This window comes from Sander lucioperca, chromosome 4, assembly GCF_008315115.2.
Source record: "Sander lucioperca isolate FBNREF2018 chromosome 4, SLUC_FBN_1.2, whole genome shotgun sequence".
Lineage (NCBI taxonomy): Eukaryota > Metazoa > Chordata > Actinopteri > Perciformes > Percidae > Sander > Sander lucioperca.
In genome coordinates this window covers 9380783-9403917 of record NC_050176.1, presented here as the reverse complement: position 1 = coordinate 9403917, position 23135 = coordinate 9380783, and the positions used below count along the sequence as shown (strand labels likewise).

Sequence of the window (23135 nt, the reverse complement as noted above, 5' to 3'; positions counted from 1 at the left end):
ACACACACACACACACACACACACACACACACACACACACACACACACACACACACACACACACACACACACACACACACACACACACACACACACACACACACACACACACAAAAACACACAGTGAACATAAGCACAGACGGAAATATAAACACCCACAGAAAAGGAATGATGATGGAACATGTATGGGTCATGGATGTATAATAAGAACTGGATACAGCGTTCAAGACGGAGTCCCGTTCATTCCTATGAGAGTTGCTTCACGTATAACATATTCCGGATGATCGCTTCCGCACTATGGGGCCCATAGAGCAGGCGCACTAAAGACCTCCGCCAGTCCAGCCGGCTACCTCCGGTAATTAATTGTACAGCTCTTCTAGACTTTCCAAATGTTTTCGGAATGAATAGATCAAATTCTGATTGTGAAACAAGTCATTTTGTATCTACTGATTTACACACGTCTCATTCACCATGAACATCTATGTGAAAAAGCCTTTTTGGCCCATGGCGAGATGGACACGGAAGTTATAATTTCACCGTTTGGCCACTATGTCAAATTGGCTTCAAAGTCCGACACACTTCCTGGGGGCCTGGTGGGGGTCAACCTGACAGCAATTATATACAAGTGCCAGCATGTCTGTGTGTGTGTGTGTGTGTGTGTGTGTGTGTGTGTGTGTGTGTGTGTGTGTGTGTGCGTGTGTGCGTGTGTGTGTGTGTGTGTGCGTGTGTGTTTGCACATGTTGGAGTGTGTGTAATTTGCACACAATATGACACCATCTATGTTGTCTTTGGAGTAATTAATCACCAGCAGCTCAGAGCAGCTAAACAGCACAGCATCAGCAGACTTTTATCTATTTATTTTTTTAAATGTATGTACACCACCAGTCTGCACTGGGACCTAAATCAAGGTCACAACAATATTAAAATGAGCTCATTAATTACAGTCACAACATTAAACCATAATGAACACTGCTGGCTGATGAAGTTGACACATTCTAATGCAAAGTATAAATACAAACCACTATAGTGTACATTTTTAGAATTAAAGATATATGATCCTATTGCATGATGGCTCAGACTACTTTTCAAATCATGGATCAAAACCAAAAGGATACCAGCATCATCCAGTAGGAGTCACTTTTGATGTCATGTAGCTAGTGTCATGGCACTGGTAGAATATTTGTACATGTAGGGAAGTGAACATTCAGCCTTGCAGCTACTTTTTCTATCTACTCACAGGCTGAAGCTTACACTAAGTGCGATCAGTTTCAGTCACCATAGAAAGTATTTTAGTCTCACCTGAGGGATAAGCAGATGCATTTAATGTCCACAGATTAGTTTACCACTACTCTCTGAGATAAGACCACCCATCTTTATGTTCAGCAAAAAAAGAAGAAAATGACAAGCATGTGACTGTAAAAGCAAAGTTTGTTCATTATCACACAATGCTTCATGCATCGCCATGCAGATAGCTATCCAGTCTGAAAAGTGTAAATACTTCCAACATACGGGTTGAAATCCAACTGTTCCAACAACCTCGGGGGAAGGTTTGAAAGATATTCCAGCCAGATGTTGAACATGTGTGAATGCAACTGTCGCAAGAAACACATGTAATATTTACTCCTCCCAATCTTACTCCACGTATCTGTGTAAGAAGCCACTAACAGGGTCCCTTGTGATAATGGCATCCTACGTGACACTGAAATCAACTCTCAAATGATCCATGATGCTTGTGTTAGTTTATGAGTACTTCTGAGGTAGCTAAACAGCGGCCCGGCTCAGTGGTTAGTACTGCTGCCTCACTCTGTTTGAGTAGGCACTGCTGGGTACTGGGTTCAGTCTCCTTTCTGTGTGGAGTTTGCATGTTCCCTGTGTTGTAGGGGTTAGGGTTAGGGTTCGTGTAGGTTTTCTCCAGGTCCTCTGGCTTCCTCTCACAATGAAGACAGGCCATCCTGATGTAAGCACTAGCATGGTCCCTGGGCGCTGGACTATGGCTGCCCACTGCTCCTAATTAATTAGGATGGGTTAAATGCAGAGGATACATCCCTGCTATGCGTACATGTACTTGGCAAATAAAGATAATACTACTGTATATTAATATTAGGGCTGTCAATCGATTAAAAAATGTAATCTAATTAATTACATACTCTGTGATTAATTAATGGAAATTAATCGCATACATAATTAATGGTGCCTGAACCAATACTTTTTAAGAAAGTTAGAAAAAAAAAGAAGGGTACTAAACAACAGTTGGCGACATTAAAGAACGGCTTGTTTATTGCTAAGGCCATATGGTCAAAATTAAATGATTTAATAATAATGTAATCACTATAACAATAACTTATTTCACTAGTAAATTGCTGTTGAACGACAAAAACAACCACCAGATAGGAAAAGGACATTTAACAATAACTCTGAATGCACCACGAGGCTGTAGTTTACCAGTTTCATTGAACTGTCTGTGTGTCTGTGTTGTTTTTCCGACAACGGAAATAATACATACAAATAATACATCCATGGACAACGGCAGCTGCAGATTGTTACATACCGGTGTTGAATCCTCTACAGTAAAACACAGTCAAACTTTACACCGTTTAGCGTTAGCTGTCAGCATTTTAACCGTGTTTAATCCAGCTACTAGCTAGCGGTAGGCTAACGTTAGCTGCTGTCGAGTATAGTGTTAACTAGCGTCACGTGCAGCGGTGTTTGTGTTACCTGTATCGTCTGTTTCAGAGCATCAGAGAGAAGGGCAGACATATCAGTGGCACCAGATTTCGGTAGCCAACCCTATTCAATCAATGATCCAGGCAGCGCATTCTCGTCTCCCTCTTTCATTTTACAGTCGAATGGTGGCTAGAACGGCTCCGGGTCAAACGTCAATATGGAATGGATTAATCTGCGTTATTTTTTTTAACGCGTTATTTTTTCTCAGATTAATTAATCGAAATTAACGCGTTATTTTGACAGCCCTAATTAATATTATAAACTGCAATTGTTGTAACTAAACACTATTTATATTCCTTCCTATAGTTTTTATGGCAGTTACCAAACAGCTTCAGGTGCATTACCTCTAGCCTTTTAGGCTGGAGTGAATTTGCATGTCTCTCGAAGACAGATTATAATCAGATTTGTGATGGGGAGACACATAAACAGTGTAAATGAAAGTGTATAAAATTGTTCCTGCATTTCATGTAGATATTGGACACTTGAAATGGCAATTGTATGCGCGCAGTCTGCGGTGAATATTCCTGCTGTCTCATTATCTGTTTTTCAGAACCACTTCAAGAACATCACCCAGCCGTCATGTGTATTAAACACAACACAACCATCCTTTTCAATAAATGTAGCTGTGCACCTGTCTCTTTAGTGAATATAACCCGCCCATCCCGTAGCTAAATCTTACCTAAAGGCTTTGTTAAGTGAATGTCACCCGCCTACTTTATTTGACGAGTGAATCACATCTGCTTTGTTTCGTAAATGAAACCCGTCTGCCTTGTTTGGTGAATATCTGGAATCTAGACATAGCCGTCACTATGCATCTTCCACTGGATAATCTCAAGATCACACATGGGTATTCGTGATTAATGGCCTGGGTTGGGAATGTGGTAGGAGGGGTGTCTACATTTGAGCTCCCATAATCCCCTTTAATCTGACCCTGCACATCAACATACAGTGAGGTTAACACTGCTATGGTCACACAAACACACACACACACACACACACACACACACACACACACACACACACACACACAGATTACTCAACAGAATCCAGGCAGTCTTTCAAGGTCACATGCACAAATAGATGCAGTTAGAGCCTCACACAAACACTCACTGCCAAATATACTGAACATTCTCTATTCGGTGTGTGTACAGTTGTGTATGTGCGTTTAGGTTGGTGTGTGTGTACAAATTGGATTGGCCTGACAGGTCTCTCCATTTATGGGGTCAAGCAAACCCATTCAGCATATTCAATTTGTTTTACCTGAGAGAGAGAGAGAGAGAGAGAGAGAGAGAGAGAGAAATGACAGACAAGAGGTGGAGAGTTAAGACTATGTTTTCTCTGTAAGGGTGGGGTGTGGCTAAGATCAATTACGTAAATTCACCAAACATAGTTTCCCGTGAGTCGTGAGGAGTTTTCATTGGAACTACTTTGACCCCAAAAAACAGTGACTTCTGTGGATTATCCAGATGATGATTTGATTCAACTCCATTGCAATGAGTTGAAGGAAGGAATCTTGGATACAGATTTCTCAAAACATAAGACAACTAAAACTATGGCTATGTACCACTGGTGCAGTATATTTTTAGGTAACTATAGAAATAAGTGGATAAGAATTGAGTTAAAACGTCCTACACTGTCTGAGAGCAGAAGAGTAAGACATTACAAATGTGAAACTCAGCGGTACCCTTTCTCAGCCTGATGCTGATCCGTGTCATTTGGAAGTGGAGTCAGCAATGTATGACAAATGAGCATTCGATGGCAGTGGAGTCGCAGTAGTTTGAAAAGGTCGCCCCGTCTCTTCTACCTCAAGTACAGCTCTGCTCTCCTCGTCTCCTGCTTGTGAATTCTTTATCATCTGTCATTTGAATACCAAAGTCTCGCCTCCGTCTTCTAAAACGTCTGCACCAGATGTACAGACTGACTGCATCGTTCGCTCCGCATTAACTGGGCCAACTCCTTATGTAACCGTGCAAAACGTTAGATGAAAGCTGCAGATGCTGTTGGCTCATTTGCCCAAATCATCAGCAGGTTGTGTTGACATTTGATTCTTGATCTGTGTTGAACATCAGCGCTGCACTTGCTCGCCTTAGAGTAGAGCAACAGTAAAGCTACAATATGTGTCACAACAACAAACAAAACGTCTGCTAATACTTGTGTGTATTTATTGCCTTTGTGTGTACATGTGTGAGAAATAAGGGTTGCTAGTATTTCTTTAAACTAATTACTCAATTGTACTCAATTGGTTAAACACACACACACACACACACACACACACACACACACACACACACACTTTTATTATACAAGTATAAAGTGTCAACTGCTTCTGCTGTACATGACTAATGAGTCGGAGAGCTGGGCACAGAGTAGTTATTTTGTCTGTGTGTGTGTGTGTGTGTGTGTGTGTGTGTGTGTGTATATATAGGCATGTGTATTTGTGAATGTGAGATAGTACACTGTGTGTGTTGATTGTTGCTGTACAGAAGATTTTAAACACACAAAACTACACATTCACCTGAACATATTTGAATGCTGCGTGAAGGAATTTTGTTTCATGTTACAGTGGCCACACATGGTCCTGCAGGACAGTTAAGGTAAGGTAACGTTTGGGCAACTCAAACATTTGGTTAAGGACACTTTCCTTTTTTTTTTTAAAGAAGGTCTGATTTTGGTAGAATATTTTTATTGTATGGTGCAGATTTTGTCATGATACAGACCCACCAAAATTTTGGACCGTCAGATGGAGTTGTATTTATAGGACGATCAATTAAAACGATTCTTTTTTATCACGTACCACCGCTTTTTTTTCACAGCAGGCATTTTGACTTCTTTTTTTTTTATTTAAAGTGCTTATATTATGCTCATTTTCAGGTTCATAATTGTATTTAGAGGTTGTACCAGATTAGGTTTACATGGTTTCATTTTCAAAAAACACCATATTTTTGTTGTACTGCACATTGCTGCAGCTCCTCTTTTCACCCTGTGTGTTGAGCTCTCTGTTTTAGCTACAGAGTGAGGCATCTCATTTCTGTTCCATCTTTGTTGGGAGTCGCACATGCGCAGTAACTAGGTAAGGACAACTAGCCAGTCAGGAGCAGATTATGAGGGCATGCCACGCTAGCAGCTAGGCGAACATTATAACGTGTGTTACAAAGTGATGCATGTTTGTCACGGAAGTAAAGGCGGTGGACTTTGGGCTTTTTCACTTTGTAAACCTATAACATGCACAAAAAAGATATATAGCACAATAAAGGTAAGGGGAAAAGCCCAAAAGCATAATATGAGCACTTTAAGATTATTTGTTTTGCATTTTAGTTCTTTATTTGATAGGACAGCTTAGACAGGAAAGGGGAGAGAGAAGGGGAATGACATGCAAAAGGGCCGCAGGTTGGAACTGCACTCGCGGCCGCTGCGGTCGAGGACTGAGCCTCTGTACATGGGGTGCACGCTGTACCAAGTGAGCTACCCAGGCACCCTGGGAATTTTGACTTTTGACTGTGCTTTTCCTACTGTAACATGGCAAAATGTCCTCTGTGAAAAAGGCCAATAAAGATACTAATGCAAAAATTTTTTTGGTACAATTAATTTGGATAACGTTGTAGAGATGTTTTCACTTTGACATTACAGGGTATTTTTCTGTTGATCAGTGCCCTACATGACACATTAAATCCCTCCTTGATTCAATGTTTTTAAAACAATGTAAACTTCTAAGGGAACAACTTTAGGGCACCGTATTGTATGTACAGAGAAACAACAATAGTCCCGAATTTTTGCCACTGAAACTGCAGTGAAACTGGGCTGTTGGTACATTTTTTTCTTTCTTACATTCACATCATTACATTTCTTTATTATTATGTCCCAAGGACACCGTAGAGCTGCATCCAATCAACAATGTTTCATTATTTTTGATTACTTATCACTGTATAATTTAGCTATTTTGCCCCCTTTTATTTGATTTCATTGTTATTTGTGTTTTTGCAGGAGCCCCATGTTGACAAATAATGTGATGGAGGCCTTAGTTAAAATAAGGACATAGCTGTAGTGTCATTACATCACAGCTGGCATCCACTTGGACCAGCCATCCATCATTTGACATTGAGCGAGAGAGAGAGAGGGAGGGGGAAGAGAATGAGAGGGTGGAGAAAGGAGGGAGGGAGAGTTCATAGCTGTGTTTTATTAATTCTTCAGGCTGGTGGCTAAAAGGATTGCAGTGGTTGAAAAAAAAGAAACAACTGAGAAGCAGCCGTGTGATGAGGTAGATTTATTCCGATGTAAATAGGCAGGCTTGGCCCAGTGGCAAGGACTTCTGGTAAAGAGGAAGAAGAGGGAAGGAGGGAGGGAGGGAAAAGGAGATGGGGAATGGAGGAAGAGAAGGAGAAGGAAGGAGGGCGTGGAAGAAGACGAAGAGATGGTGTAGAGAGATGTGGGGGTGACAAGGGGAGAGGGAGACAGAAGGGCTGACATTGAGAGAATGAAGAAATCAATGAAGGAAAGAAGGGATGGGGATGGTGGAGCGAGGGCACAGGTGGGGGGAAGGGAAGGAGGAAGAGAAGGAAAGAGACTGACATTGTTAAACGAGCAGACAAAACACTGGCGAGGAGAGAGTGAAGGGAGAGACGGAAGGATTGAGACATTGGAGTAAATAGAAAAGAGGCATAACGCTTTTGACTAATCTTTATCTAGATGTTAGACGAAATGTGGCTGGAAAGAATGATAAAACATGTCCGTATGGAGGGAAGGAAGGACTGAAGAAATAAGCTGTAAAGCTTCACCTGTCAAAGATAATGGGGAGAAAAAAGGGCTGCAGAGAGGAGGGAAAGAGGGAAGGGAAAGGATAAAGGGAGTCATGGAAGGAAGTCAAATTCAATGCCTGAACCTACACCTTACGGATGTAGAGGATGGGAAAATAAGCAAAACAGGAGCTCAGTCAAAAGCAGATAATGAAAGACACATGGAATCATGGAGGAAGAAGGGATTGCAGGAAAGAAAGAAAAATCAGAAGATGAAGAGGAGGTGCAGGAGGATGAAAAAAAAGGCAGCCACAGAGGAGTCACCAGTGTCTAAACTTAGTAATGAAACAAGGGAGGGAAAGAAAGATGGAAACAAACAGTGATAACCCAAAACACTAACAGTGGTAAACAGGCCTCATGTCCTTAGACACTTAATCCCAGTCTAGTAGAAAATGGGATTATCATGATCATCATTAATAAGCAAAATGCCAGCAACCCTAAGCCTTCCTCTATCTAATAAATCCTCCCTGATCCACACAGGAGCATGATTAATATAGACGGCAGGGGGTAGGAGGTTAGCATGGACCAAGCATGAGCTAATAAGGAGGGAGTGAAGGAGGTGTGAAAACCTCCTTAGCCTATTCCAAATCATGCCTTTTTTCATTCTGGGAGATTAAACGTAAAATGCAATACTGTACACACATCCATTACAAAAAGAAAAAAAAAATTATAAATAAATACATGTGGGTGAATCGGAAAATTAAACTTTTAAAAGCTTAGTTTTAGGTGATTGGAGAATTTAATCTAACATGAGGTCCAAGCGAATAGCAACTTGTCGCCTGTACAGCCGACTGGGATGAACCAGAGCGTGCAGCAGGGCCATCTCAAAATGTTAATTGCACAAAACCAAAGTGGTGGAAAAAAGAAGAAAAAAAATCACAGCTTGCAAATTATTCCCTTTTGCAAGGCCAATGGAAATATAATTGTATTTTGTGTATACGTGTGCATATGTTTGGAGGGTTCTACTTGTGTATGCCCAAGAGCATAAGTATTGAAAAAAGTATTTTGTGTTAACTGGCATTAGATGCCATTTAACAGCCCATGTTGATTTTTTAAATTGATTTCTAACTTTCATAGAACCATTATAATCAGTCTATTTTAGTATTGAGTAATAATTTATCTGCAGAGACATGGAATTTAGTTGAGATAGGTAATTGATTTTTCATGTACATATTTGTCAAAACTCTATTGTTGAGAACAGGAATCCTTCCCCTTGCCCTCGAAGTTGGTAGATTTAGGAAGTATGTGAACTAGGAGAAGTTGAGAACGAATGACATTTTCTTTTGTATTGTCCGTATTATGATGAGTTAAGAACCCCCATCTTACATGAAATGTCTGTCCAAAATCCTGAAATGTTCTGGTGCACGGATGATGACCAATTGGAGTGGTTGTTTAAATTTAATACATATAAGTTGGCGACTTTTGTTTCTAAAGTTTGGCAAAAAGGACAAGAAGGTTTATTTGTTTAAGGTATGTTGCTGCTCTGGCATCTGGTCCTTTGTCTTAAGTAATGGTGTCTTATAAGCCTGTGTGGGCTGGGCATATTTTGTTGTATGAATGACAATAATGAAATGATTAATTAATTCATTCATTCATTCATTCATGTAGTAAAGCAGTTGTACTGTATGTAGGGACCTTCAAGGACTCTCCAATATCCACAATTTGAAAGTTGACTGTTGAATCGTGAATTGGTGATACAATAATAAAAGAAAGACAAGGACCTTTGTATATTGGAAACTTCTTCCTTTGAAAGCATGGCTTTATGTGTTATTGTCAGCGTGGTCCTTTGAATATCTACTGTATTTGTCCATGAAAACGCCACTGAATGACTCTTTTCACACGTGGTGTAAAAATTGTATAAAGATTTGATGAGCAGTATTAAGACATGAAGCCCTTAGGTAAAAGCACCGTGCTCTACACTCCCCGGAGAGAGATTAAAAAGGACTAAAATAAATCAAATAAGTAGAAGAAGAAGAAAAAATTTACCCAGTAGTGTTGGCCTTGACAATTCTTTTAATGATGACGGCTAAAATCTATACTTCAGTAAGTTGGCCCACATCAGTTGAGACTCAGATAAAAGATGCAACAGACCACAAAAGGTCAAGGTGAGCATTTTATCGTAGCTAAATAGATAGCAACATGAAACGCCAGGAGGTGCCCTCTGTATTACAAGGCTAAAAGTGTGTGGACCGTTTTATAAGCAGCGATTTAGGAAGGCCAATACATCTTTAAACAAGCCAGGATACAGAATAAAGCTTCTCCCTTTGTAGCTTATCTTTATGCATGTTTTCTTAAGTGCAGCAGAGATCACTACAGCCGCAGCATACCAAAATCCTGCCTCTAGTTTTTGTGTTCTGATCAAAACATGGCAAATGGCCCAGATAAAAATAACTTGAAATATCTGGGACTAAACAACAGAAAATGACTTTGTCTCCTCATGTAACTTTTATCGCGTTTTGATCTAAAGTCAGCCACTTTCTTCATAAATGTTACCTAACGTTTACTTGACAGTGACTGTAAAGTTAATGTAAAAAAATAATCTTAAATTCCTAAATCCTTAGAAAGACAAGTAACCCTGTACAAATCTATAATGTAAGAAGAGTCAGAGCCATTGTGCCCTGACAATACTTATGTTAAATCCAGCTTTTTGAGAAGGAAAGAGAATTAAAAGCACACTGAGGCAAGGGGCTTTTTTCACTTAACCATAAGAGGTTTATATTGCAAAGAAAGACAGAAGGTAAGGGAGAGCTTGTAAAACTAAAATTTGGATATGATTCACTGTGGCTGTCACGGCAGAAGTCCCCAAACATTCATATGTCTTGTAACTACATATTAAAACGGAACCAAAGTCTATTCTTTATTCTAACATGAAGTCACTCTGGGCTCACACAGGACTATTTGCTTCTTTATCATTGGTGGAAGTAGTCTTAATGTTTCATCACAATCCCCCAGACACAATTTCGAATATACTTGCGCCCACCTGCACATACACACACACACACACACACACACACACACATGCTCGACAAGCCCACCAGACTCGCTGAGAGCCTTGATTAAAATTTCCCCCATGTTCTGCTTCAATTGGTGGCATGGTGAATGATGTGCGTCCACACACAGATGGAGCTCTGTCATATAGACACACATGTACACACAAACACACAAACACACCTGTCATAAAATCTTCAGGTGTGTCAAAATCCTCATCTGCATGAGAAAATGGGAAAACACCTCCAATATAAATGCCTTTCTACTTGTCCACTGAACTGTAGAGACTATGAAAATCAGTTTTTTCCCCTCACAGGCCAGCTGAATGGATAAAAGAAAGATGGCTTTTGTCTTCTGCATGTATGGATGAGGTCAGAAAGGCATCACGCTAGGCTAGAAAGCATGGCAGTGAGAAGAAAAACTGTATTCCTTCTAAAATCACTCTGAATAAAAGCAATGCGTTGCATTACGTGAACGCAATGGAAAAAAATATGACATTGATCAAACAAGACATTATGTTGATGCTACATAGTCAAACCTCAGCATGTCACTGATAAAAATGACCCTCCTACAGTAAACATCACTGGTTGAGTGTCATTACTTAACGCACTAGACAGTTCCACCAAGGGATTCCGATACTATATACTGTATATGATACAACAGAGTCTTAGCTATTTTAAGCCTTTAACATATTTTATTTTAACAAGAATTCCATGGGAAACCAAATTGAATGCCTAAAAATGTCACACTAAGTTGTCTGTGTGGTCATACAAGAGAAGCTGTGCTGATGGACTGCCAAACTAACATCGGCAGAAAGGGGAAACTGCTGATTTTGAGTCGATCAAATAAAAAAATGAACTAGTTACAGTTTTTTACAATCACTTTGCTACTAATTTCAGAACCTTGACGTCATTTTTCAAAACTCTAGACACAAAACTCAAAACGATCATCACTTGTAACACAGGCTGTCCAATGTTCAAAACATTGCATTGTACATTCATATCTTTAAATACATCTTGCACTTGCACATTACTTTAGATCACCCACACACAAGCTACCCATAGTTTCACTGGGTCATCGTTCGTACATCATTAAATATTGTAGTACAAAATAGAGAGAGAATACTACAGACACAGTGGAATCATTGAACAAAACCTGAAATGTATTGATGAAATACAGTACGATCACAACATAGGTTTATTTGAATCAAAGCAAAATAATTAGCTACAAAATAGAAAAGAAAAGACAGTACTGTAAAACATCAAATGCAGTGTTCCTCAACTTGCTTGTACTGTAAAAAGCAAAACAAAGAAGTGATTACTGTACTTCTACATATTCATCAACTCTGTCTTGTGGATTTGGCCGCAGGTTCTCATCTACATTGCAATTAGCCAAACATCTTGGAAAAAACCTTCGGGCATGGCAAACAATGTGGTACAAGTATATATGTATATGTATATGTATATGTATATATACAGTATATATATAAAGTATATATCTCAATCATCAATAACGAGTTGGCAGAATTGGACAAGCAATTCCAAGGGCCTGCATGCATACAGTGCAGTACTGTCAATACTGTAAATAGTCTCAAAGGTGGTACATGGGACCATAGAAACAGTGTCTGATAAACAGTAGTACATTACAGTAAAGAATGATGATGAAATATTACATCCATAGATAATGTAGTCTAATTGGTTCATGCTCCACACTAATTGGTGACAATGAATCTCGTTATCTTGAAACTTTCATGATCTAAACATGGAATATTGTTTGTCTGTTTCCATACAAATATGCATTAAGAGTAATGCAACAGTTACTTATCATTTTGAGTAGTTGTATCGATTAATAGTTAGATCATTGTAATGAAAAGAATAGACAATCATCTGAAATGTAATGTGTGAATTGCTTTTTGAAATAGTAGTACTTTGATGTTAAGTTGTGTCATATTGAACAGGTGATCTTTGTTAAATGAACAAATGATCTTAGGTTTATGTGTATTGTATCCAAGCAATTGAAAAAAGTGTTAGAGTTTTGAAAAATGTGTATTTTGATCATTGGTTGTGAGTTTTGTGTCTAGAGTTTTGAAAAATGACGTCAAGGTTCTGAAATTAGTGCCAAAGTGATTGTAAAAAACTGTAAATTAAAAAACTAATTTATTTGGGAGCCACCAATCTCACTTTTACAATTAATTATCACTTGTATGTATTATCATTGCAAATATCACTTTTAATAGAATGTATTGACAACGAAAAGAAGAAAAAATAATGATCAGCTGAGAGGCAGTACTGTAAGGTTATGGATGAGTTTTTCTCTTTCTGTGTGCTTATGTCTCTGTCTCTCTATCTGTCACTGTCTCTCTCCCCTTAGGGAATGTTTCTTTTGAAATGAATGGCCGTCGCTTCACTGCCCATGTTCCATATGCGTTGAATTACGTTGGGTAGAATTCACTCATTTTCTGAAAGGGCTCAATTTCAGCTCACTTCACCCGGGATAGTACAGCATTTAAGTCTAAATCTACTTGAAATGCAGTTACAGTGTATGATTAACACATTGAAGTGTTACTGTAATATTCTCAGCTAGAGGAAGTGCAGTTAGTCAGATAATATTCACAGCAGTACATTCAATACCTTGTCATAATGGCGATACAGCTCATAGTGTGCAGGAAGAGAGACCACAATCATTAGATAACATTTCTATTAATGGATTTCCTCTACTAGCCCTTATTTTTCTCTTTCTCTGCCGCTGTCTGTTGTTACCAATGGCCAGAGTCAAACTACCCTCATCCCTCTGACCCTTCACTCTCCTTTTTGTCTCTGGGATTGTTACTCGCTGGGCCTTTCTGTGTGGAGTTTGCATGTTCTCCCCGTGTTTGCATGGATTTCCTCCGGGTGCTCCGGTTTCTTCCCACCATAAAGACATGCATGCAAGGTAATTAGGACTACAGTTGAAAATTAGCCGACTGGCTAACACTGGCACATTTACAGAAATGTTGATTAATGTGCATTGTCCTAATCAAATGAACTTACAAACTTAAACTATTCAAATCACTCCCTGAAGCTTCTGCATGCCTCAGATCTTATTGCAACATTTCCTACTTCATAATTTTTTTTCTCTTTGTTGCCTTTTTTACTTTCTATTTGCTATCATTCCTCTAAGCCATACTTTTAACACTGTTCATTACCGTTTGACCTTTGATACAGTCACTTCCGTTCTGCAACACGTAGGTGGAACAACATTGTTTTGTAAAGCTTACATATAAAATAAAGCAATTTCGATCAAATGGTTCAAACAATATACTCACAAAACCCATGTTTAGTCATACCATGTTGACTGTGCTGTTATTGTAACTTACATAATAACTTTCAGGGAATTAAGAATATGAGCATCATAAATTATGAAACATACCAATAAAGTGAATCAATAAAATAAAATATGAATGTTTTAACCAGTGTTATGCTGTACTGACTGGGCCTGTATTGTAGGATCAAGCAAATACAATATATAATTTTGTTGTTATTAGAGCCCAAATTTGAATGTTCCTTTTGCATTTTGCATTTTCCATCATTTCAGCCATTCATCCATTGTTGATTATGTGAGAACTCTTTCACTTCACTTTATTACATAGTCCTCCCTTTAATTAATCCTGTCAACCCCTTTTGTCGCTCCCCATCTTGTTGCTCCCTTAACTTATTTGCCTTTGGATTTTACTATGGAAATGAAGTCAACTGATAATATATTGCTGCAGGTAACCATTATGTTTCCCACTATCCATCCTATCCACGTCCCACCCTATTCTCTTATGGCATCACCTATATGTGTCTCTTGTCTGTTTCTATGGAGGTGGAGCTCAAGACTCTTTGTTCACAGGGTTTATTTTCTGCTGGCAAGATAAAACCACTGTTTATTTCTGAACCTTATAACCTAGTGTGATGATAATATTCAGCAGCCCACATATTGTATTCGTAATGTACACAATTGTGACTGATTTCAAAGTAAGTAAAACAAAGTAGGCTACACAAAAAAAAGTCTTCATGTGACATAAGTGGAACTCACTGCTGTGTGGGTTACCCTTGAGCAAGCCAACCCCCCCAACAGGGGCCAACAAGTACAGGACTGCTGTTGGGTTTGGGCTGTTTAAAGGTGAGAGGGTGTTTGGTTGTATGAATTGGAAACAGCACTGCTTAAAAATGCAGGCATGCTTAGTTGGCTTTCCCTAGATAATAGTTTAGAAACACAAGCTTTTACAGTATAAAAAAATATATATTTTCATCTTTCTCTCACTTTTGCTTTTACATCACTTCCCAAATCAAAACATGCTGTCATATTTGGTGACAGATACATACTCTAGTGCTATCAGTACATAAGGAACATGTGCTAATGATGGATACATACATACACAAAAGATATGTGTCTGCCAAGTAGGATGAGATATTACCTTAACACGGGATAGGCCAACGGGTAAAATTTACTCACCTGGCATTTCTAAATGCATGTAACTGTTATTTTTAAAACCCCTTCATCTCTCAGTTCATGACCTTTCCCAAAATGGGTTTATTAATCATCTAGTGAGTTATGAGGGGTGTGATATAAAAAGAAAAAGAAAATATGACCATTTATACCTAAAACCGCCAATGGGTCATTTTTACCCCCTCATAAAAACTGCTGTATATTGCTGCCCTCAGCATTCACACCATGACTGGTAGCCTAACAACGCATATTGTTTACATGTCTTTTAAAAAGGCGGCTGCCATATCACAAGCTAGATTCGGGTCCGTATGATATCGTACAAAATGTATGCACACCAAAATGTATGATATCCTACGAAATTAGGAGACTGCCGGCTGGTCACGTGACGCAGGGTGGTCACGTGACGCCGGCTGGCTACGAGCTCCATGATGCCGAGCAGCAGTTGCTAGTTGTTTAAGCCGCTACAGAGCTTCGCGACGCAGGCTACGAACCTCCGTCACAGGTCGGTCGTATCAGTGATATGTCGCATCTCCTCGGTGAAAGTCTAGGCCTATAGTTTTCCCCGGGAAGCGAACTCCGCTCCCTGGCTTGAAAGTCCTGTGTGTTAACGCCCACCCATCAACCCCGACCACCTCCTTACGCGGCCAGCCGCATTCTTATTAGGGTCATGAAGACATGAAAGTGCTATAAAACATGACACCATCAAATTCATTCATCAATGTTGTCATTGCTACACACTACCATCCAATGAGCATTAACAATAAAAACACATAAGTGATAGGAGAAAAGTTTACCTTAACACAAGCTGCCACTTTATTATTTATCTCACGACACACAAACACGCGCACACACGCAGTGTGAGTCATGGATTACAGCCTTACTGAGGTGTATAAGAACACAACTCTATCCTCCCACCCAGCTAGCTGGCATACTGTTACACATCACAAGAGCCCATGTCAAAACCACAGAAAGGCCTCGAGCTGCCTCATAGCGTGTGTGTGTGTGTGTGTGTGTGTGTTTGCTGCTTGCTGATTCTTTACCTGTTTTCACGGCTAGCACAACAGTTATCAGTGCTCATCTCAGTATGCAATCTGTGCTCCTTATGTGACCTGTGAACAACAGAGAAAGGCTAGAAAGGGGGCACGGCAGGCGCGCGGGAACCTATTTTTGACCAGGGGTGCTGAATAACAAAATAATGGATGTCTGACGATTTCTACCCCCAGGAAATGTTTCGGATTTTGACAGCTAAATACGTAATTTTAGCACAGTGTATTGGCTGACAGGGCTTTTCAAATCCTTCTGTAAAGTTATCGTTAGATGCTATGATGGTGCTGCTAACGTTAGCCGAGTTGCTTGCTAACATTATTTCAGACTCAGGCTCTTCAGCTGCCCCAACAGAGTTTGCCTCGGCGGTGTACGAGGAAACATCAACTGTAACATCTACAGATGAAATCTTGCTAATTTTAGCCGCATTACTATGCCAGAAGAAAAGATCTTGTATCCTTTTCTGCGACACATTCTTCTCTAGAACTAACGTTCCAGTCAACTAGCCTCAGCCTGCTCGCTTCTCAGCGAGTCACGTCACTTGACTCACTTTCACTTTGACCTCTATAGCAGCTATAACAGTTCATTTTTAGTAGGCTATATTCAAACCTATCCATAACCCTTTTTTGCTATTTGCCTCATTATTTGATATACAAAAATATAAATAATGTCAGACAGTGAATTAGTAATTATTTAAAAAATAAAAAAATATAAAATCCAGCTCCTGCCAGCAGGGGGTGGTGCAGCACCCTCAGCACCCCCCTTCCCGCACCCTTGGGGCACAGGGTGGCACCCCTCCCTTGCGATATGATTGGTTTTAACATGCAACTGTTTCCTGCTTGCCATTACAAATTTAGCCAACAATAATATAATACTGCAGATCTAATAGAGCTATTTACAATCGCATACGCCGTAGACGTTGGCTCAAATATAGCCTCCCAAAAAGCTTTACAGAGGAGGGTGTGAAGTGACCAATCACCTAATAAAGGAATGTCCATTAGCAGAGTTGTTGCAATGCTGGAAACCTTGGAAAATGGCAATGAGCTAAATTTATTTGTGACTCTCTTTGAGATGGTGAACTGGAATAATGTTATGTTTATTGATGTACTTTAAATTTCACAGTAAATGTTAAACACATGAATGAACATATGGTCTTATATTTGGACCAATATGGTAATCAATTGTTTCTCATTGTGACTGGCCTGAATGTGACCGTTGTGCTTAAAACTGATTTGGCAACATTCCATAATGATTTCCTAGAACTCAAATATTAGCCAACAAGTTGCGGCCTCAGATGAAGACTCAGTCTAATAGTTCATAGACCTTTCAGCCCACCCTGCTGACAGTCTTGCTACCCGACAGCTTCCATGTTGTCGGTGATTAGCGCTGGCCATGTTTGTTGCCAGCTACGACGGCTGGTTACTATGGAGTCCAACAGAGACAGACATCTGGAGCTGGGTCACCAGGGCAACATGGCAGTATGGGTCAGGATTGCAGGGGCAATGGCCTTGAACGCAGACCTCAGAAGGAAGTGTGTGTTTGGCCAGTCTGATGGTGTTTGAGGGGGAGGCAGTGTAAAGTGGTGATGCCAACATAATGCCACCCTCTCCTTTGACCACCACTACCCACACATAGATACCCAGTTCCAGAACATAAGGTGAATACTAGCGGTCCAGCATGTGGAGAATGCTCATTAGTGTGTTCATCAAAACATCACTTGAGCTGAGTGAAGCTAATTGGTACTCGGGCCTTTTAATGGGTGGCTAGCATCCTTTGGGTGTGTTTTTGGGAAGAGACAGGAAAAAGAGAGAAGTGTAAGTGGGAGAATGAGCAGCGGAAGAGACAGAGAATGATAATGACAAATTTACAACACGTACTGCAGAGAGGAACTGTACATTTACTGCCCACAAATGGCCCATCCACCATTTACACCTCACCACATAAACTTCAGGCGCCACATTAAGACATCTGAACTCGCTTCTGGGAAGCTATATCTTGAGCCCTCTTCCAGTAAGCCTTGATGTATTGAAACCAACATGAACACTTTCTAGAAGGCAAACCTGGAGGAGAGTCATAGCATTACCCACAAATTCCACTGCAGCCACTGAGGAAATGCTCACTGTGAAATCAATAATAGCTGTTGCACTGCCCATTGCACCATGTCCGATGGAAGCTTCCGAGCTCAAATGTTGCCAGGTTTAAATTCCCGATGGTTGACACAGATGCTCTTTCTCATGTAGAGTATTTATTCAGTGTGAAATTAGAAGGTGCTTAGAGAAGACAAACCTCAGTAAACAAAACGGTGAATAGTTCTCCAAGTTGGTGTATTCAAAAAATTTAGATTTTTAACATGAATTTAATTATTTACCCTGAAAACACATCTTATTGATTTAGTATGAAGTCGCCATCTCATTAGATTCATAATTACGACTAAAAGTTGATAATGGTAAAAATCCTAAATCGATCTGTTGTGTCTTGGCCCAAAGGCTGTCTGTCCAGCAGACTGTTTGGAAATCTATTAAAACTTCTTCACATACATCACATACAGAAAAAAGAACAAAGGTTATGTGAAAACATAACCTTTATGGCAAAAATAATTAAGTTGATATTGGCTGTTCTCAAGTGTATTGGCTCACATAATCGATATCAACCCACAGAGCATGTGATGTTTAATTAAAAGATTAATTAAAAGATTGTTATTAAGCATTTCCAAATAAATATATAATTATAACAGTCAAGTCTGTTTGAGTTCAGCTTTTTGCGAGGAGTATATTTTTGTCACATTTCCATGCGATTCCTTTTTGTGTTAAATTAACATTTCCCACAGGAATCATGTTAGTATCGTCTGATCAGCGTCAGCACTAAGAGGGGCACTCAGTGTGCAGAAAACCTAAAGGGGCCCATATGGTATAATACATCACAGGGTTATTTTCTTAGAATAGGCCCATAATGGAATACTTCATACTCCTTTTCCTGGGTACACCTATGGTAGTTCTTAATAAATGAACCACTTGTGATGTATTTAAATTGCCTATCCAGACACAAAAGGAGCCTCTAAGGAGGGTATAACACAGGATAAAGCCATCTACTGGTACTTTGCATTTGACATCTGCAGGAGGTCAAACAAGGAGAAAGGTACAAGAGGAGGGAGTACAGGGAGTAGGGCGAGGAGGACAGGGACAGGAGAAGAAAAGATGAAAGTGAGAAGAGGAGGAGATTAGACAGCTTAAGGTCTTAAGACTGGAGTCTGAGGAGGTGAGGTCATCTCAAGAGTTGCAGGGCGAGAGAGGGGAGAGAGTTAAAAAGTGAGAGAGACAGACAGAGAGAGTTAGGGGAAGGGGGAGTGTGAACAGGAATCCATTATGGCATCCAGTAAGCTTACTCTCTTCCCTCCTGCCTCCTGGACTCAATGCCATACACACACACACACACACACACACACACACACACATACACCCACACACAGACACACTCCCATACTGTAACGTTCCCCTAGGATTCAGTAGACCAATTCTCTGTATTGATTTTGATGGAGACCTGAGCGGTTGCTGAGAAAGACTCACTTTAGACCAAGTGGACCTAAGCTTTAACACGGAGAGACATGCCGAGCCAAGGTGTGTGTGTGTGTGTGTGTGTGTGTGTGTGTGTGTTTCTACGTGTAAAGAAAAAGAGAAAAGGGAAGAAAAGAAAAAATCAGTGGCTTTTGTCATACTGTATGTGTGTGTGTCAGTACATTTGAGAGTGTGTGTGTGCTTTTCATCCCGACACACAGCACCAATTGAATTAAAGTAGAAGTGGGACCCGGTAGTGTCTCTGTGTTAAGTGAAGTCAGTGCCATTTAAACAGGCAGATGTGACATTTGATACGGGGGGAGCGAGGGGTGTGCATGTCTGTAGGCAAACAGACACACACTTGCAATCTTACCGCAACACATACAGCAGACAGGAGTATTTGCACATTTACAAATGTGATATTTGTTCTGTGGGTGAGGAATAAATGGAAACAGTTATAGACTACACATGAAATATTCCTCTATAAATGTAGCATTAAAATAACTGACACACAATCCAGATCTTTAATAAATTAGCATCTATTTTTGGATGTTTAAAAGAAGAAGAAACAACAGTATTGCTTTAAGCGGTCACAGAGAGCAGACAAATTCATCCATCACTTTCCACAGTAGTGATGTGCTGTGACATGTGAGGTTTCTAACTAATGGGCTGGTAAATAATGCAAATGCAGAGTGTGTTCATTGGTTTCCACAACATACACCCAGAATTTTTTAGCTAAAAGTTGAACCCTTTCATTTGTAAAACAAAGCATTTACAGGGAGAACAACATTGAGATGAAAATTTGCATTAGTGTTGGCTGTGGCTCAGGAAGTAGAAGCAGGTCTTACCTTTATCGCAGGGTTGGCCATGGGTTGAAGTGTTCCAGGAGCAAAAACAAGACACTGAACAAGTTCCTCCTGATTGGCAGTGCCCTGCATGTGTGTGAATGAGTGGCATAAGAGCCATTTTACCATTTAGAAATCATACAGTTAGAAATCAATAATTCAAAGTAAGGATAAACTGCTTCATCAAAAGACTATTCAATCAGCATGGTCTCACCTTGGCTCACCCACATTAACGCAGCATATAGACCATGTAGTCTCCTTAGGAGATGACACATTAAAAGAAGACCAATATTGAGTACATACTTTGTTTCAGAGTAGTTTTTTTTTTCAAGCTGCTGGAGACAGAAGATAAAATCTGCATAGCTGTACTGGCCCTCATACTTTCCTCCTCAGGGCCCAGCTGAGTCACACAGCACTAACCCTGCGATCTCAACAAATTTGCTGCTTGACAAAACACTGAAGCTTACCTTCTCTCTGTGGGCAAGACTGCCTCTTTACCTCATATGCCAAAAATGATAGATAGTGTAGAAATGGATTGGTCTGCTTTAACAGATTTATTCACATGCAAACCACCTTCCCTGACCTTCTCTCGAGACTTTACTGTAACGGGCCGGCTACATTGCATGCGTAATGTATGCGGCACGGATGTTCCAACACTACGCTTCCACTATAATTAGTGAAACTGGCTACACACGACACGAAAGCAGCGTGTGTGGTGCGTATGCTCCGTGGAGATCCGCTCTACAAGTGTAAAAATAGGACAGTCTTCTATTAATATTTTCTATGCGAGGTGTGTGCGGCCCTTTTTACACAGAACACATTTGGTTTTGGAATAGGTGAAATGTCATTATGTCACTCACACACTAACACACACACACACACACACACACACACACACACACAAGCACGCATGCACACACACACACACACACACACACACACACACACACACACACACACACACACACACACACACACACAGACACACCCGAGTGCCATATGGTGGCACAGTGAAGTCAGTGGTTACAGTGAGTTACATCAGACAGGTAAGCTAAACCAGTGAGCCAGTCCAGCTGGACTGAAAACAAACACTGACTTCATATTGTGAAACTCTGCCAAACGATAAACTGAATCATACAACGAGTAAGTTAAGCCCAGTACGTGAATGAATTAAACAGCCGCCATTTAAGAAGCAGTGGAGACATTCAAACTACTTTATCATGTTTGGAAATATTTGTATCATATGATATAGACCAACATGAAGAAATTTCAGTTGCAGTACTGAACTTAAATTCCCTGTTGAATGAAGTGAAATGTATTTTAACGCAGGTGCATAATGGTAGCAGATGATGCATGGGAAACATCAGTGATATGAAGGGTTACAAAGGCAAATCAGCTACGACCTGGAAGTGTTCCACTGTTGTCGCACTATAACAATCATTTGGTCCTTCCACACTAAGAGCTTAAGCTAGGGCCACAAAAGAAGAAGGTATATCCTTCTTCGGCATGGTTCCATAGTGACAGCTGCTTTCTTTTTCTTTTCTAATCCTAACCTGGCTAAATTACTTCAGCAGATTAAAACCCTCAGTGCTGCCCATCCCTTCTTCTATTTCTTCCTGCACATTGTAGAACACTTTCAAGTGACATTTACTTGTCTTGTCACACTGCTGAGCTTCCAATTGCTGAAGAAAAAGTGCAGTTGTCTCTGTTACTGGCCTGACTCTAGCAGTGGCAGTAATCCAGTCCAATAAACTGCAATACGAGGCCATTGTTAAACATGACAAATGGTAAGAAGGGAATCAGTTGTATTAATATAACATTAAAGACAATATGGAAGTGTGAAGCTGCCAGCCGCTTGTACTCATTAACCATTTTAATCATTCAAAAAGATGGTTTGGTAAAAATAAATTTTGTGTCAGCTTAAAATAATAACATACTCACTCACAATCATGTAATAAACCAGCTCAGTGAGCATAAAATGGATTTAGTAATCAATGTGGTATAAAGTCTGTTTATGTACTGTCTGAGCAAGCACATACTGTAGACCAGTGGTTCCCAAGCTATTTAAAACCACGGCATCCCTTCATAGGAATTTGTTCCACTGTGCAGTCTGACTTCAGTTCTTCTGGCTTACTCAGGTTCAAAGTGCATAACGTATTGTGTTACTATGACATCTGGCAACTGGAGCTGTCATGTTGTTAGCTGGCTGTATAACTGCACATTTAACAGGGTTTTTAATAAGTGATTTTGATATGTAGCCCATGGCTCATGTGAATGTCACCTTGTTTTTCAATGTGGTGAAATGTTAATAGAAATGCAAAATAAATGAACAAATCTTACGGCACCTTTCACCTGTCCTTAAAGGACCAAAGTTTGAGACCAGAGAAGAGTTTGATCAATTTTGAAAACCACTGCTTAGACCAGAAGATTTCAAACTGTGAGGCAGGGGGCGGGGAGGGAGAGCTGTGAAACAAAGATGTTGTGAGAGGTGGAAAGGTCAGGTGCATGTCGGTGTTTTAAAATCAACACAAAATTAGTTATTGTAGTTTGGACCACTGATCAGCAGCTAAAGCAGCAGCAGTGGTTGTGGCACACAGCTCATGGAGGAAGTTAAGGTACTTTAAAATCCTCAGTGCCCAAATGCTGCAATTTGTGTCAACATTCACTCTCTTTTTCAGAGTCATATCATGTTTATAAAATGCTTAGAAATCAGAAAAACACAC

At 40.0% G+C, this 23135-nt stretch overlaps 1 protein-coding gene across 1 annotated transcript in view; it reads right to left on the bottom strand.

Annotated features, from left to right (window-relative positions):
• LOC116042663 (zeta-sarcoglycan) overlaps positions 1-23135 on the bottom strand; it is a 416236-nt gene that overhangs the window by 354795 nt on the left and 38306 nt on the right. The gene's annotated exons all lie outside the window — the stretch shown is intronic.